A 14,904-nucleotide genomic window follows, 5' to 3' on the forward strand; every position below is an offset into this window, starting at 1 on the left:
GTCAGGGCAAACCACTAGAATATAAATGGTGAGTAAACCCCACTCCTTAGTAGAACTGAGGATGTTACCTAGTTTGAATGAATAGCTGCAACAACAGCATGAACATCTGCAAGAAAACAACCAACTCAGAGGGCACCAAGGCATTCTTAAATGCAAAGAATTTGGATAGACAATTTTAAAAAAATTCTCTCCAACAAATGTTCAAGAATAGATGTCCTTTTTAGCAGCGACAGTAGCAATATTACTAGAAAAGCCACATAGACTTACGACTGAATTGAAACATGGAAAACCAAGGAGGTTGCAGATCATCAGAGAAGTGACTGTACAATGAAAAGTAGTCATTCACCACTTAGTAACTAAATAAATCAAGAATACCACATTTCACTTCCCAGCCAGCACCTAAAAAGAGCACAAGCACTCTAATCTGGTATTTTTATTCTCTCTCTCTCTCTCAAAAGAGTTTTTCTTTGTGTGTTTTATTAATATTTACTGTATTAAAAATTAAAATGCACCCACTGATTGCCACTACCAAATCTCATGATTTTTGATGGAATTTTAATATTGTATTATTTTTCATCATAGTCTGGCTAATAATTTTGAGAACTTCCCACCCCTGAGAAGATCTTGGTGACCCCAAGAGATTTTAGGACCAGAATTTAGAAAACACTGCACTAATCTATCCATGAGAGCTTCTCCAAACTTCTTTTTTTTCCTTTTAAGCCAATTCAGAAACAAAATGAATGAGAACCCATAGAAAAAAAAATAAAGAATTTCCCTCAGACATTTTGCTACAAAGAATGAATATAACCACTTTGCTTCTACCTGCCATATTGATGAGATTAAATTGCTTTTCATTAACATAGCTCTTTTGGACAACCATTTGCTCTGAATTACAATTTACCACACCTGCAAATACAACCTCAGTTTTTCCACACTACTCAATTAGGCATACAAATAGTAATAATAACAGTAATAAGAATGATTTGTATAACTGAGGGCAAATGGCATTTCTACAAATCCCAGTAGAGGTATTCTCTAATTGTTGTGTTCTAGATCAAAATGATATTATTTCCAATTTGCAACTGTAAATAAATACACCTTAGGATGGTCACATTTCACACCAATTTATTTGAATGACACTAATGAGCTCCTGCTACATTAAATCAGAGTGGAAAGCTGCAGTTTGCTCCCCGGAATGCAGTTAAAGGTGGTATTAACTAAGACAAGAAAGAGAGAAAAACTGACCAGAAATAAATATTTAAAAGAGCAAAAAATACTGTATCTCAACTTTATCAGTGTGTTTGTGTGCATCTTCGTGTGTGTGTGTGTGTGTGTGTGTGTGTGTGTGCATGTTTAAGGCAACAGATTGTATGAAACAATTTGTTTATTTGTTTTTATCACTAATTGTTCAATTTATTTTAACCTGAAAATAATTTATGCTGTCAAAAGGTTAGGCAACAATTAAATGCAACAATTAAATAATTAAAGTGTAATATAAACATCCTTCCTTCTTTCCTTCCTCTTGAACACTACCTTGATATTATGGTACTAATTCTTTATATTATTATTATTATTGCTAGTAATTATTATTGCTAATAATAATAAGAGTCATGGTTGGGATGCAGTATTGGAGGCTGACTCTGCTCACTGCCAGCAGTTCAATCCTGACTCGCTCAGGATTGACTCAGCCTTCTATTCTTCCTAGGTCAGTAAAATGAGGACCCAGACTGTTGGGGGCAAGATGCTGACTCTGTAAATCACTTAGAGTGTGCTGTAAAGCACTTATTCTTCCTAGCATATTCCCACATGTGAAGGGTCCGCTTTTCAGATCGTTGAACACCACTTTGCATGGTCAGCTGTGTTTCTAGGATGGAGGCCCGTGGTTTGCCTATCTTTGTTGGTGGTGTCTTGCCACCTCTGTTTTGAACGTCTGTGAAGTCTCTGGCCATTGACTTCTAGTTGCTAGGCAGTCTTGGCCACAGTAGAAAGTGCTGCTCTCTGGACATGTCCATAGCAGTGGAGTCAGCCTTCTCTTATTTTCTCTATAATTAATGCTACACCAAAACATTGTTGAATGGTGTTATTTGTGATGTGGTCAAGAAGGAGATGCCCGATATCCAATGGAAAATTCACATTTCCATGGCATGGAGATAGCTTTCGATCCCTGTTGTTGGCCTAGCATTCAGTGCCATACAGTGAAACAGGGCGGATGGTTGTCTTGTAAATCTTAGATTTAAAGTGGGTTGCTATTTCTGAAAATGTTTAATGGATTTTTTTTAACCAGGACTACATTATTATGTTTTAAAGTTTTGTTTATAGATAAGAATTATATGGGAAATAATTTCTTTTGCTGTATTTTAAATTTATCTGATTAAGGTGAAAATAGTTATGAAGTAACTTTTACTGGATTTTTACTGGTTAGATTTGAATGATGTGGTTTGAAGGACTTGTTTAATGATAGAAAATGAGATATAAGTGTATGAGGAAGAAATTCAGGTCCCTTTATTAGATCAAGTTTACAATAGATAGGCTGTTATTTCTGGTAACCCTTAATGGATGTTTGCTGAATAGGGTGAATGAAGAGGTTTTAAAGATTTGTTTATAGAGAATTATGTGAAATATAGGATGAAGAGATTGCTATATTTTAACAGCTGTTGTTAAAGTTGCTTATAATGGTGGCACAAAGGGAAAATATTTCCTCCCTCCCTCCCTTTTTATTTTTTCTTTGAACTTTTCAATATTTTGAATTAGTCTTGTCTATATAATATAATCTTTCATAAAATTATTATATAAAAAGCATGCACAAAGGGAATGCATCATATAACAAGAAATCTATCACAAATGAATGTCTATAGAGATTCTCAGTCATTCAGGTCATGGTTGTCCCAAATACTTCTTGGATGAGAAGCAAATACCTTCAAGGAAAAACAAAGAAAGTCCAGTTGCCTCTTGAAAAAGCACCTTTGGGACTACCACAAGTGAAGCACTATAAGCAGACTGCCACAAGTGACTGGCACAAGCAGATACCAGTACTTAAGATAACTTTGTGAGTCAGTTTCATGTTAAGGCATCAGTACAAAAACCAGGAGTGTCTTAGTTCTACTCCTGCCTTAGCACAAAGCCAGCTGGTGATCTTGGACAAGTCACCCTCTCTCAGCCCTCTCTCAGGAAGGAGGCAATGGCAAACCACTTCTGAAAATCTTGCCAGGAAAACTGAAGAAACTAGCAGACAGTCATCCTCAATCATCAGTGGTCAAAAGCACAACAATAAAAATGATAAATAACTATAATGAAATTGACTAACGCATGAGGGAAGTAATCCATCAGTGCTTGTTAACTCCACATTTGCAGTGTAACTGAACAATATGAGAAACACTTTAAGCCACCCACTAGCATTTGATTAGCCACTATGAAGAGTTTCCTGGTGCCATTCTATGAACTTCATTTTTGGAAATGCCCCTCAAACTTCATAGCCACATCTACCTGGCATGGTAATTCTTTCCAGCAGTGAGCTTTTCACAGACACATTGAAAATGCCTACTGCAGGAATCATCCTTTCTTTATCATTCCATTCCACTCTTTAGTTACATCTTCTTCCAATGGGCATTCATATCAAAATTCATAGTGAGCAGCCTGCTCAATCAGGCATGCTATCTCTACCACTTGATATTCAAGGCAGATGAGTGATTCTCCTTCCATTGGAGTGGCGTCTTGCCACCCATACATTACAAAGCATGTAAATCACAGAGGAACTGTCAACGCTAACCAGACATTACATGCACGATGGGGTTGGCAGATGCCATTCCTTCGCACAGTTGCTATTTCTGAAGTAGAGCCAAGATTACCATTAATGTGGTGATTTCAGGCTGTTCTGCTAATCTTGAAGTGGACAGTTCAAATGGCTGTTCCATTAAAAAGATGAAGATGAGTTATTTGTACAAACACCTTGGGTGAATTGTATTTGCATATGTTAACTATAAACACAGAGGTTTAAGGCTAGAGAAAAAACACATTAAAATACCTACATTCACCTGGATGGTCAAAACATAACCTGTGGTTAATAAGGACAGATTTTGGGATGGTCAAAACATAACCTGTGGTTAATAAGGACAGATTTTAGATACAGATATCTTCAGTGTCATGATGATATTCAACTATACATCTCCATCCTGGGTGAATCAAATGATGCTGTGTCTGTCCTTCTGCAGTGCCTGGAAGCTGTGGGATGTTGGATAGGGGACAATAAGCTTTAGCTGAACCCTGGTGAGATAGGGGATGTGTGGAGTCTCAAGATCTGGGAGATTATCATCTTTAGTTCTGGTTGGAGTCTCATTACCTTAGACAGACCCAGTGTGCAACTTTCAGACTTTCCTAGACTTGTGACTCCTGCCTTTACACAACTTTGTGTATGCCAATTGCACTCTTTCCTGGATCTTGAGGCCCTGTGCTCAGTCATTCATATTATGGACATCTGTTTGTATTTACTGCAATGCACTCCACATGGAGATATCCTTGAAGAATATTGGGAAGCTACACTTTGTTCAGAATGCAGCAGCATGAACATTTCTGGCTGCCCCTATGATGGCACATGTAACACAGCTGTTGTGTGAGCTGTACTGGTTGTTGGTTTGCTTCCAGGTGCAACTCTAGGTATTGGTTATCACCTTTAAAACCCTTCATGGCACAAAAACAGGTTTTCTGAGGAACCATCTAACCCAAATGGGATTGGCTCACCCCACTCAATCTGGTAGAAGGGGCATGGTGTGGATCCCCTTGGTTTTTTGGCTGGTGGGATCTAGGTGAAGAGCCTTTTCTACTGACCCAATGGTGGGATTCAATTTTTTTTTTTTACTACCAGTGCTGTGAGCATGGCTTGGTGGGCATGGCAGGGGAAGGATAAGTGTAAAATCTCCAGTCAGAAGTGGTATTTGCTGGTTCTCTGAACTACTCAACATTTCCGCTACCAGTTCCCCAGAACTGGTCAGAACCTGCTGAATATCACCTCTGCTATGACCCCTACTCTTTGGAACTTTTTATTGCCCTGTGGCCTTACAGAAAGGCATTGAAACCTGACTCTGCCATTTGGCTCCCATGTTGTTGTTTTCTTCCTGTTAGGAATATGAGTCACCTAACAGCTATTTGGGTTAGAAATATATAAACCAGGATAAACATTTTAAAACTGTATCTTTAAGAAAATGCAAAACTGTAATTAGGTGTGGTTTCTCAAACAGCCATAAGATGGAGCCAGAAACCTGGTTTGTCTTAGGCCTTAGTCTCAGAAGATAATGTGAGTGTATCTCTGTTTCCTTCTGTTGGAAAGTATTGCCATTCCTACATTTCTTCTAATTGACTGATATTACTGGATTTAATGTAAGTCAGTTACTGAACTGTTTTTTGACACTGGACTTTGATATTTAGATTATCCCTGGATTGAAAAAACTGACTGATTTAACTGTGAATGACTTTGGACTGCCTATTCTGAACTTTGCTTAAACCTTTCGGGAAGTAAAAACCTACATTTACTGTACAGTGTATCTGTGTTCTGTACGTGTATTATTCAAACACTACTCTCAAATACGTCTTCCTGTATGCGCTCATTCTCCTAATGGGGAATTACCTCAACACTTCCTACTTTAAACATATCCGTCATGGGATTGCCTATAAAATAAGCAATTCTTTGCACAGTACAGAATTAAGACATGAAGTAAGAAAAAGAAACTATCTGCCTGTAGTTTACACCAAAATGATCCATTAAATTACTTTGTATCTTTCTGTCCTTGTAAACTATCCTCATTTCTACAATTTTCTTATGCCAAAATCATATTGTATCGAAACATCATGTTTTACAGAAACATCTGTTTCCTTTGACAGATGCTTGTTCCAGGCAATAGACCAGGGCTGTCAAACTCACATCATTATAGCATCATCACATGACGTATCGCGACTCTCCCCCCTTCGCTAAACCAGGGGTGGGCATGGCCAGCACAGGATGCATCTGACCCATGGGCCATGACTTGGACAGCCCTGCAATAGACTATATGCCACTTAACTACATTCCTACTAGCATTTCATCATCCATTTTCTCTTCTTAACATCCTCTCAAATACAAACATTAATTTGCAAGTTTAATTTGTCATCACTTTTATATAATTTGCAGTTGCTCCCTCCAATTTCTATGTCTTGTTGCATCATACAATCTATCTAAAATTTGCTGCAAATCATGTGAGTTCTCAGCAAACAATGCTGCATATTTGCATAGCAAAAAAAGAGAAACAGTTGAGTTTCTGACCAATGCATGTTATTTACATGAATTTCCTTTTGGGTGCTTTAGCCACACATTACAATGTGTTCTTACCTTATTTGCGATCTTATCAAAATATAAATTAATTCATACTCTCTTTTGTTACTTGTTCTTTATTTCCTATTTATTCCTCTTATATGGAAGATTTATACCCTCCTTTCCTTTTTTCTTCTTCCTTCCATTATTGGTGAAAAAAAGAAAAAAAGAAAAAGGTTTACAAATCCAGCCTGCCTTGGTGGCTTTATTGCAAAGTACAGAATGTTTCTTATAAACATTAGTGGTGATATGAGCACAAGGGCATTTGTAAAGTAGTAACATAGGAATCAGCTTATCCTGACTGATGTCCTCATGATTCAAATCAGGCATTCTTTTAAATAAGCTAACCAATGTTCATTTGTAATGCAAGTTTTTCATGCACTTTTTCCCCTGAGTTTTAGTTTTCTCAAGGGAAGGAGAAGAAAATTTCTTAAAAGGGGGAAATTCATCACAAAGTAGTAATTTACAAAAACCCATTATCTTGCATCCCATACATTTTCATTTGGTTTGATGAAAGAGAATTCTTATCTGGTCTTTTTTTTTTCCCAAGAAAAGAGAATTTCAGTGGCTATGCTGTTTTTGCATTTGTTTAGTAATGAGACACACAAGATAGATGTTTGTGCATTTGAGTGTCTGTGCTCATGTTCTGTCCTTTCAGGGATCTTGAATCGCCTCCACTTGCCCATATCTTGGAAATCTTAATGACAGAATGTGAGAATTGCTCCTATTGAGTTTTAGATTAGAAAATATGAACAGCCAAGGAGACTTCAACGTGATGGAAAAGTTTGTAACAATGAGACTTTCTACGATTTCCCTAACAGAGCTATGAGTGAAGTCACCAGCAAGAGAAATTAAAATAAAGTCTTAAACATACTGCAAATAAAGTAGAAAAAACAGAAACCTCTTTCACAGGGGAAGTAGTAGTATTTACACAAAAGGTGATTTCTCCTCCTTGTTGGTCTTCATAATGCTAATTATAATTTAGAAAATAATTAATAGAAGACCCAAAATGCTTTTTCAAGAGGCAATTGGACTTTCTGGTTTTTCTTTGAAGACATTTCACTTCTCATCCAAGAAGCTGAAGAGGTGAAAAACAAGAAAGCCCAGTTGCCGCTTGAAAAAAGCACCTCTGGGAAAACCATGACCTGGATGACTGAGAATCTCCATAGACAACTGCTAGAAAACAGTGTGATAAAGTTATAAAATGAATTTTAATAAGTACTTCATTAGAATTTTTGTGTGTGTATGAACATGTGTATATGTCCCCCTACAGTGGGGTGGAGGGGGCAGGAATCAATATTAAGAATTTTCCTAGTAAATCCAATTATAGTCTGACTATGACAAGAGGGACAGTAAAAGCTCCCCTAATTCTAGATCACATTGCCATTGTACTGACAGGTAAACCAGATCAGGTGTGTGGTTACTGTTCTGTGCCAGGCCTTGGATGATCTGGGATAGGTTCATGATTCTGATTATAGCCATGAACTAAGCTACCTCTGACTCCATTCTAAGAATGGCAGATTAAAGTCCTCCAAAGATTATAGGTCTGGAGAACTCCACTCCCAATCCAGAGCAGCTCAGTCAGGGAGGTTGCTATGCAGCAGGGAGGTTGATACAGAACAACAGTACCAACCTGTCCCAATAGCCTGATTTAATATGAAGCATCCCTTCGGGGAAATGTGGCCGGGCCATAGGGTCCTGGCAGTCCAGGAGCTCAAGGACTGGGTACCTGCCACCCAGAGTTCTGGGCAACCCATGTTGCCATCCCCCCCACACACAGCCAGATAGGGTTGATGAGGCTCCTTTGGTGGATCAGGCCTCAGCACCAACCTTGATCTTGCCCCCAACGCAAGTAATGTTGAGCTAGTCACACCCATCCTGACTGACCCAGCCCACTGAGAGCAACCACAATCCTGATGAAGCCTTCAATGAAATCGAATTTGACACCCCCTGTTCTATCATATCCTATATCAAGACCCTAAGACCCCAACACCCCCAATATCAAAGATTGGCAATCTCCACTTGTTCTTCATGACATCCATCCCAGAGAGGCACCAACATTAACTCTCAAAGCCTCTAGGGAAGGCTTGTCCAACCCGCGGCCCATTGGCCGCATGCGGCCCAGGTCGCCTCGTAATGCGGCCCAGTGCCCACCCCAACCATCGTGCCACAGCCAGCGAGAAGGAGGAGGAGAGGCAGGCGCAAGGAGGGGCGAGGCGAGCGCCAGGCCAAGAAGCAAGAGAAAAGGCAGGCGCCATCAGAACGCCACCTCCTGCTGTTACCGCCGCTGCTTCTGGCCCGCCGCCACCCCTGCTGTTTCTGCCCCCGCCGCCACCCCCGCCGCTTCTGCCCTGCCGCCATTCCCGCTGCTTCTGCCCCCGCCGCCACCCCCGCCGCTTCTGCCCCGCTGCCACCCCCGCCGCTTCTGCCCTGCCGTCATCCCCACTGCTTCTGCCCCCACCGCCACCCCCACCGCCATCCCGCTGCTTTTGCCCCGCCACCACCCCCACCGCCACCCCCACCGCTTCTGCCCCGCTGCCACCCCCGCCGCTTCTGCCCTGCCACCACCCCTGCCGCTTCTGCCCCACCACCACCCCTGCCGCTTCTGCCCGCAGCCACCCCTGCTGCTTCTGCCCCGCTGCCATCTCTGCTGCTTCTGCCCCCGCCGCCACCCCCGCCGCTTCTGCCCCCACTGCCACCCCCGCTGCTTCTGCCCCGCCGCCACCCCGCCGCTTCTTCCCTGCCACCATCCCCACTGCTTCTGCCCCCACCGCCACCCCTGCCGCTTCTGCCCCCGCCGCCACCCCTGCCGCTTCTGCCCCGCCGCCACCCCTGCCACTTCTGCCCCCGCTGCCACCCCCGCCGCTTCTGCCCCCGCCGCCACCCCCGCCACTTCTGCCCTGCCACCACCCCTGCCGCTTCTGCCCCGCCGCCACCCCTGCCGCTTCTGCCCTGCCGCCATCCCCACTGCTTCTGCCCTGCCACCACCACTGCCAGAAATATTAACATTTGTTTCCTAATTATACTCAAAAAATTCAATTTTGTTACCCAAACTTATCACTAACAAATAAAGCAAAAGAATTATAGCCTTGTCATTCAGTCTTGGTCAAAAGGAAATCCAATTAACAGCTACCAGAAACCACAACATACATACTTTAACCCTGATCAAACAGATTCACTTTATAAACCGTCTTTTTAATTTTAAAAACCTTGATCTTTAGTCCCATCAATTGTGTGTCACATCAGTTGAGTTCTTATCATTTTGTCTTTGCCACCTTTCAGGAACTCATTGAGTAATTCCTCTTTATCTCCTTCCAGACAGAGTTTCCTTGGTTTCGCACATTCCTTCTGTAAATCCAAGCTTTGCAAACCACTTACCTGATTTATTATCCGTATGCCCCCTTAATTATTAAGATATGAACTGGTTTTATTTGTAAATCCATTTTGGCATAATTTTTCATATTATACTCTGGCATTTTAAAATCCATTTTCAGATACCCAGCAGATTTTTCCCTATAAACTTTTGTAATCCAGCATTTTTAAAAATCTGAAATCCACTTTAAGGTCAATTTCAGGCTTTGTTTTATCCAATAAAATCTGTTGTTCTTCTATATCACCTGCTATCATATCAAACGATCTTGTAAATAACTTCAGAGTAAATTATTCCAAAACAACCTTATTTCTTCTTTAGTCAAAGAATATTGCTCATTGTACTGATGGGTAATCTAAGAGTAATCTTTTGCCCCCTTTTATTTTCCAGTCAACAATATTTTCCCACAGGAGAATTTCTTACAATTACAGAGTTCATGTATTTTTAATGATTTTTAAAGACCCCACAGGAAATATTCTTTCAAGTCTATCTAGCCCCTTAAATTTTCCAAGATGCACATTCTAGTCCTCCCATTTGATTAGTTTTCGAAAAAGTAAAGCTTTTCTGTTTAATCATTAGATTTACATTGGAGTTTTTTTCCTTCCTTAGGGTAGAAGGGGTTTTTCTTACTGATGTAATACAGCTTGTCCTTCAGAAGGTTTTTAACTCCAAAGAAATATATAATAAACAGCTTCCTAAAGTAGTTAAATGAGGAAGTGTCCTAGTGTCCCCCTTGAAAGGTTCCAAACTTTTCAAAAGATGAATATTCTCCAGTCCCCAGACCTCTCAAATCTGCTTGAGAATACTGTTTTATGATCTCTTTGCAGGAGGATTCTGTATGAAGACAAACATGGGTGATCGTTGTCCTCTCCTTAATCCAGAGAGGAATTCTGATGAGCCAATCCTGACTCCTGTTTTGGCCATGTTTTTTAGCTGTACAAAGAGTAGACATATGCTCGGTCCACCGCTGCCCGGAAATCCATAAATTACCTTCTTTGCGTAATTGCCCCTTACCTACTTGTCTGATATTTAGTACAATTCCAACAGAAACAGCAGTAGTTCTGCATATATTAACAAATTTTGTCCCCTAAAGTACAAAGTATCAAGAATCCAAAATTGAAAGAAGCCTAGCTTGAAAATTCTGCTTCAGGATAAGGTAAGGTAGGCAGATCTCATCCCATCATATTTCACATGCCTGGACATTTCATGGAATTTTCAAGGAAGAGATCTAGAATTATCTAAGTATTCTTTGAGAATGCTGTTTTCTAGCATTTTCCTAAGTTCTTATTATATTTTCTAAATACATTAATCTCTATAGGAAAACAAAAATTATCTTTAAAAACAAAGCATAAAATATGTTTAGGGTTAAGTTAAAGTTAAATTTATCTGCATACGAGAGAAAGCTGATTTTAAATAAAATATGCAGTGAAGTAAATACATATGTTGTATCTTAAAAATACAAAAATGTATACAAAATCCATATGGCATAAAGTAATCTTACAGCACTGTAATTTGTTCTGGGTTTTTGTATGTATTTGAAAGTATATATTTCATAACATTGTTAATTTTTGCATATACTATTTGAATAATGAAACATGAGGAATGCCTGTGTTTGTTTTTAACTGATTCAATGGAGAATGGGAAATATGTACTGAGCTGGGCAAGGCTAAATGAAAAGGATCTTGAAATTAATAGTTAATTACAATGTGAGCCAGCAGAGTGAGATGTCTGCAAAAAGGACATATTTTTAGATTATACTAATTTTGGGAAGTTAATAATGTTCCTCTGTTGTGGGTTTTTTGTTGTTGCTTAAAACACATTTTGATTAATATGTTCACTCCAGGGCAGGAGTGATGTCTCCCTTGGATGACTCCTCAGATTCTTCAGCTCAAGGGAGGATGAGCTCATTCCTGGCACAGCAGGAACTCGGTTAATTAATGGGACAGTTTGCAGGGGTGGTTGGTCAGTGAAGAAGAGGAGGAGGAGCTGCCTTCCATGGTAGATCCAAGAGCATGCAGGGCAGAGAAAAGACAAGAGCAATGGAGATCCGCCAGATTACTCGGGAGGAGACTCCACCCGTCTTAATGGGCTACACTGGAAAACTATTTATCATGGCAGGTGGAAGGAGGCATTGCTGGGAACAATATGTTTGATTTCTTGCTGTGTGTGTTTGTTCCTTGTGCTTCCTGCTTGACTTTGTGCCTTGGAGACTCTGAACTTTTCTTGCCAATTGAGCTCTTGTGGATGTATTTCATTTTGCCATGGTGGATTTAAATTTGTTTGGTGGACTTATTTGTTGGATTGACTTTCCATTGTTTTATGGACTATTGGCCGTTGCCTTGTGGACTAATCTTGACCTGCTTGTGGCTGGATTTATTTGGGACAATTCTGAGCAGTGGTACGATTCAATCGGTGTAACAACCATTTTGGTGAGCGTGTGCTTTGTGCATGTGCCCAGCATTTAGAAAAGACAATTTTTATCTATAATACTTACCTTTTGCTGCAGCCCCAGTGAGTAAAAAGCTGATGTCTCATGAATAAGCTGTGCTCAAAAACAAGAAAATAAAGCACAGGAAAAGGGCAGGGGCAGGTGGGTGGGGCCAAATGATCACTGAAACCACTGGTTCACCTGAACCAGTCCAAATCAGTAGAATCCCACCCGTGGTTCTGAGGCTGGGGAAAGGGAATACATACATACCCAGAGGGGTGGGATTCAAATTTCTTAACAACCAGTTCTGTGGGCATGGCCTAATTTGTGAGTGTGGCTGGGTGGGCATGGCTTACTGACTGGGCATAGCTTGGTGGTCATGTGACTGGGTGGATGTGGCTTGTATGTAAATATTATAAATATTTATGTAAATATTGTAAAACTTTTACCCAAAATCAGACAAAGCAGGCAGGCAGTTTGAGTTGCTCACAGAATCACCAATTCACTCAGAGATATCATCAAACTATATGTACCAATAACAACTCCCAAAACAAAAACAAAAAAACAAATTACCCATAATAATAAGGAAGCTCCAATCCAAAAAGAAATCCCTTTGGCAGAAAAACAAATCTAGTCACGTTGCCAAATTTAAAAGCTGATACAAAAATTTATGCCATCAGATAAAGACTGTATGCACCAATTATCACATTAAACAAGAAGAAAAGAAGAAAACCTTCTATGCACCAATTCTACCTGTGCTTTCTACAATTTTGTAAGCAACAAGCTAAAAGACTCAAGGTTCATCCCACCCCTGAAAGGACCTAATGGCAAAGACTACAACAATGATACCATTAAAGCCAACCTCTTTAACACATTCTTTGGCTCAGTATTTGTAAATAGCAATGGATCATGCCCAGTATTTCCTAATTGAACCACAGACAACTACAATGATCTAATATATATCAATTTTACAGAAGACAATGTTGAAAAGGCACTATGCAATCTAAAACCATCTCTATCTATTGGACTGGACAGAATATGTGCCTACTTCTTAAAAAAGCTATCCACTGCCATAGCTGAACCTCTAAGTATAATCTTTGAAAAATCTTTCAGGACCAGCTGCTTGTCAAAACTATGGTCACAAGACATGGTCATCCCCATTTTCAAAAAGGGAGACCCCAGCCTAGTTGAAAATTACAGACCAATCTCTTTATGCTGAGTTACCTGCAAAGTCATGGAATCAATTATTAACCAATCTATTATCCTCCACTTAGAGATAAACAACCTACTCTCTAACAAACAATTTGGTTTCAGAAAAAGAACCATCCTGTAATCTGCAACTCTTACACTGCAAAAACATATGGACTACACAACTCAATCAGGGCAAAGCAATAGACGCAATTTACACAGACTTCTGTAAAGCCTTTGATTCAGTGGTACATGACAAACTACTCCTAAAACTAAAATCTTATAATATCTCTGGACACCTGCATAACTGGATAGAAGCATTCCTGTCAAACAAATGACAAATGGTCAAAATTGGGAGTGTCTTATCAAATCTTGTACCTGTCAATAGTGGTGTTCCCCAAGGCAGTGTTCTAGGACCAACTCTCTTCATAGTCTACATAAATGAACTCTGTGATCATATTAAGAGTAACTGAAGAGTAACTCTTCACTGATGATGTAAAGCTATTCAACACCACAGACAATACTACTACCCTTCAAAAAGACCTCAACTATGTATCAGAATGGTCAAATAAATGGCAACTTCAAATCTCAACAAATAAATGCTCTGTCTTGCTTATTGGCAAAAAAGTAATAATCAGAAAATAAAATACGAGCTGAATAGTCAGGACCTTGTTGATGATCCAAACTCTGTCAAGGACCTTGGAGTACTCATCTCTAATGATCTAAGTGCTAGAGCCCATTGTAACTACACAGACAAAAATGCGTTAAGAGTTGTTAATCTAATTCTACGTAGATTTTTTTCCTGATAATATCAAACAACTAACCTGAGCATACAAAACATTTGCTAGACCGATACTTAAATACAGCTTATCAGTCTGGAACCCGCATTACATATCTGATATTAATACAGTTGAAGAAGTCTAGAAATATTTCACAAGAAGACTTCTCCACGCCACTACTCATTACAGAATACCTTATGCCACCAGACTTGAAATTTTAGACCTATGCCACCTTTGGTCCGATCTACGTATAATACATAAAATTATATATTGCAATGTCCTACCTGGCAATGAATACTTCAGCTTCAACCATAACAATAGAAGAGCACAAACTCAATACAATAGATACAAACTCAAGGTAAACCACACCAAACTTGATTGCAGGAAATACGACTTCAGCAACGGAGTGGTCAATGTCTGGAATACTCTACCTGACTCTGTGGTTTCTTCCCCAAACCCCAAAAACTTTAACCTTAAACTGTCTACTATTGACCTCACTCCTTTCCTAAGAGGTCTGTAGGGGATGTACATAAACACACCAATGTGCCTACCATCCCTGTTCTATTGTTTCTTGTTTTAATACATATCCATTTCATGTATTCATAACCACGTTTATACTTATACCTGTTATCTAATAATCTCTTGACGAAATAAATAAATAAATAAAATAAAAATAAATATACCATTCTGCAATCTGCTACCTGAATCTGTCATAAAATTAGCTTGTAACCAAACTCATAAAATTTGCTAGCAAGCAAACTCACAAAATTAACTCACAACACACCATGTATGAAAATATTGA

The sequence above is a fragment of the Pseudonaja textilis genome, chromosome 1 (assembly GCF_049901715.1).
Source record: "Pseudonaja textilis isolate UNSWEBS1 chromosome 1, rPseTex1.2, whole genome shotgun sequence".
NCBI lineage: Eukaryota > Metazoa > Chordata > Lepidosauria > Squamata > Elapidae > Pseudonaja > Pseudonaja textilis.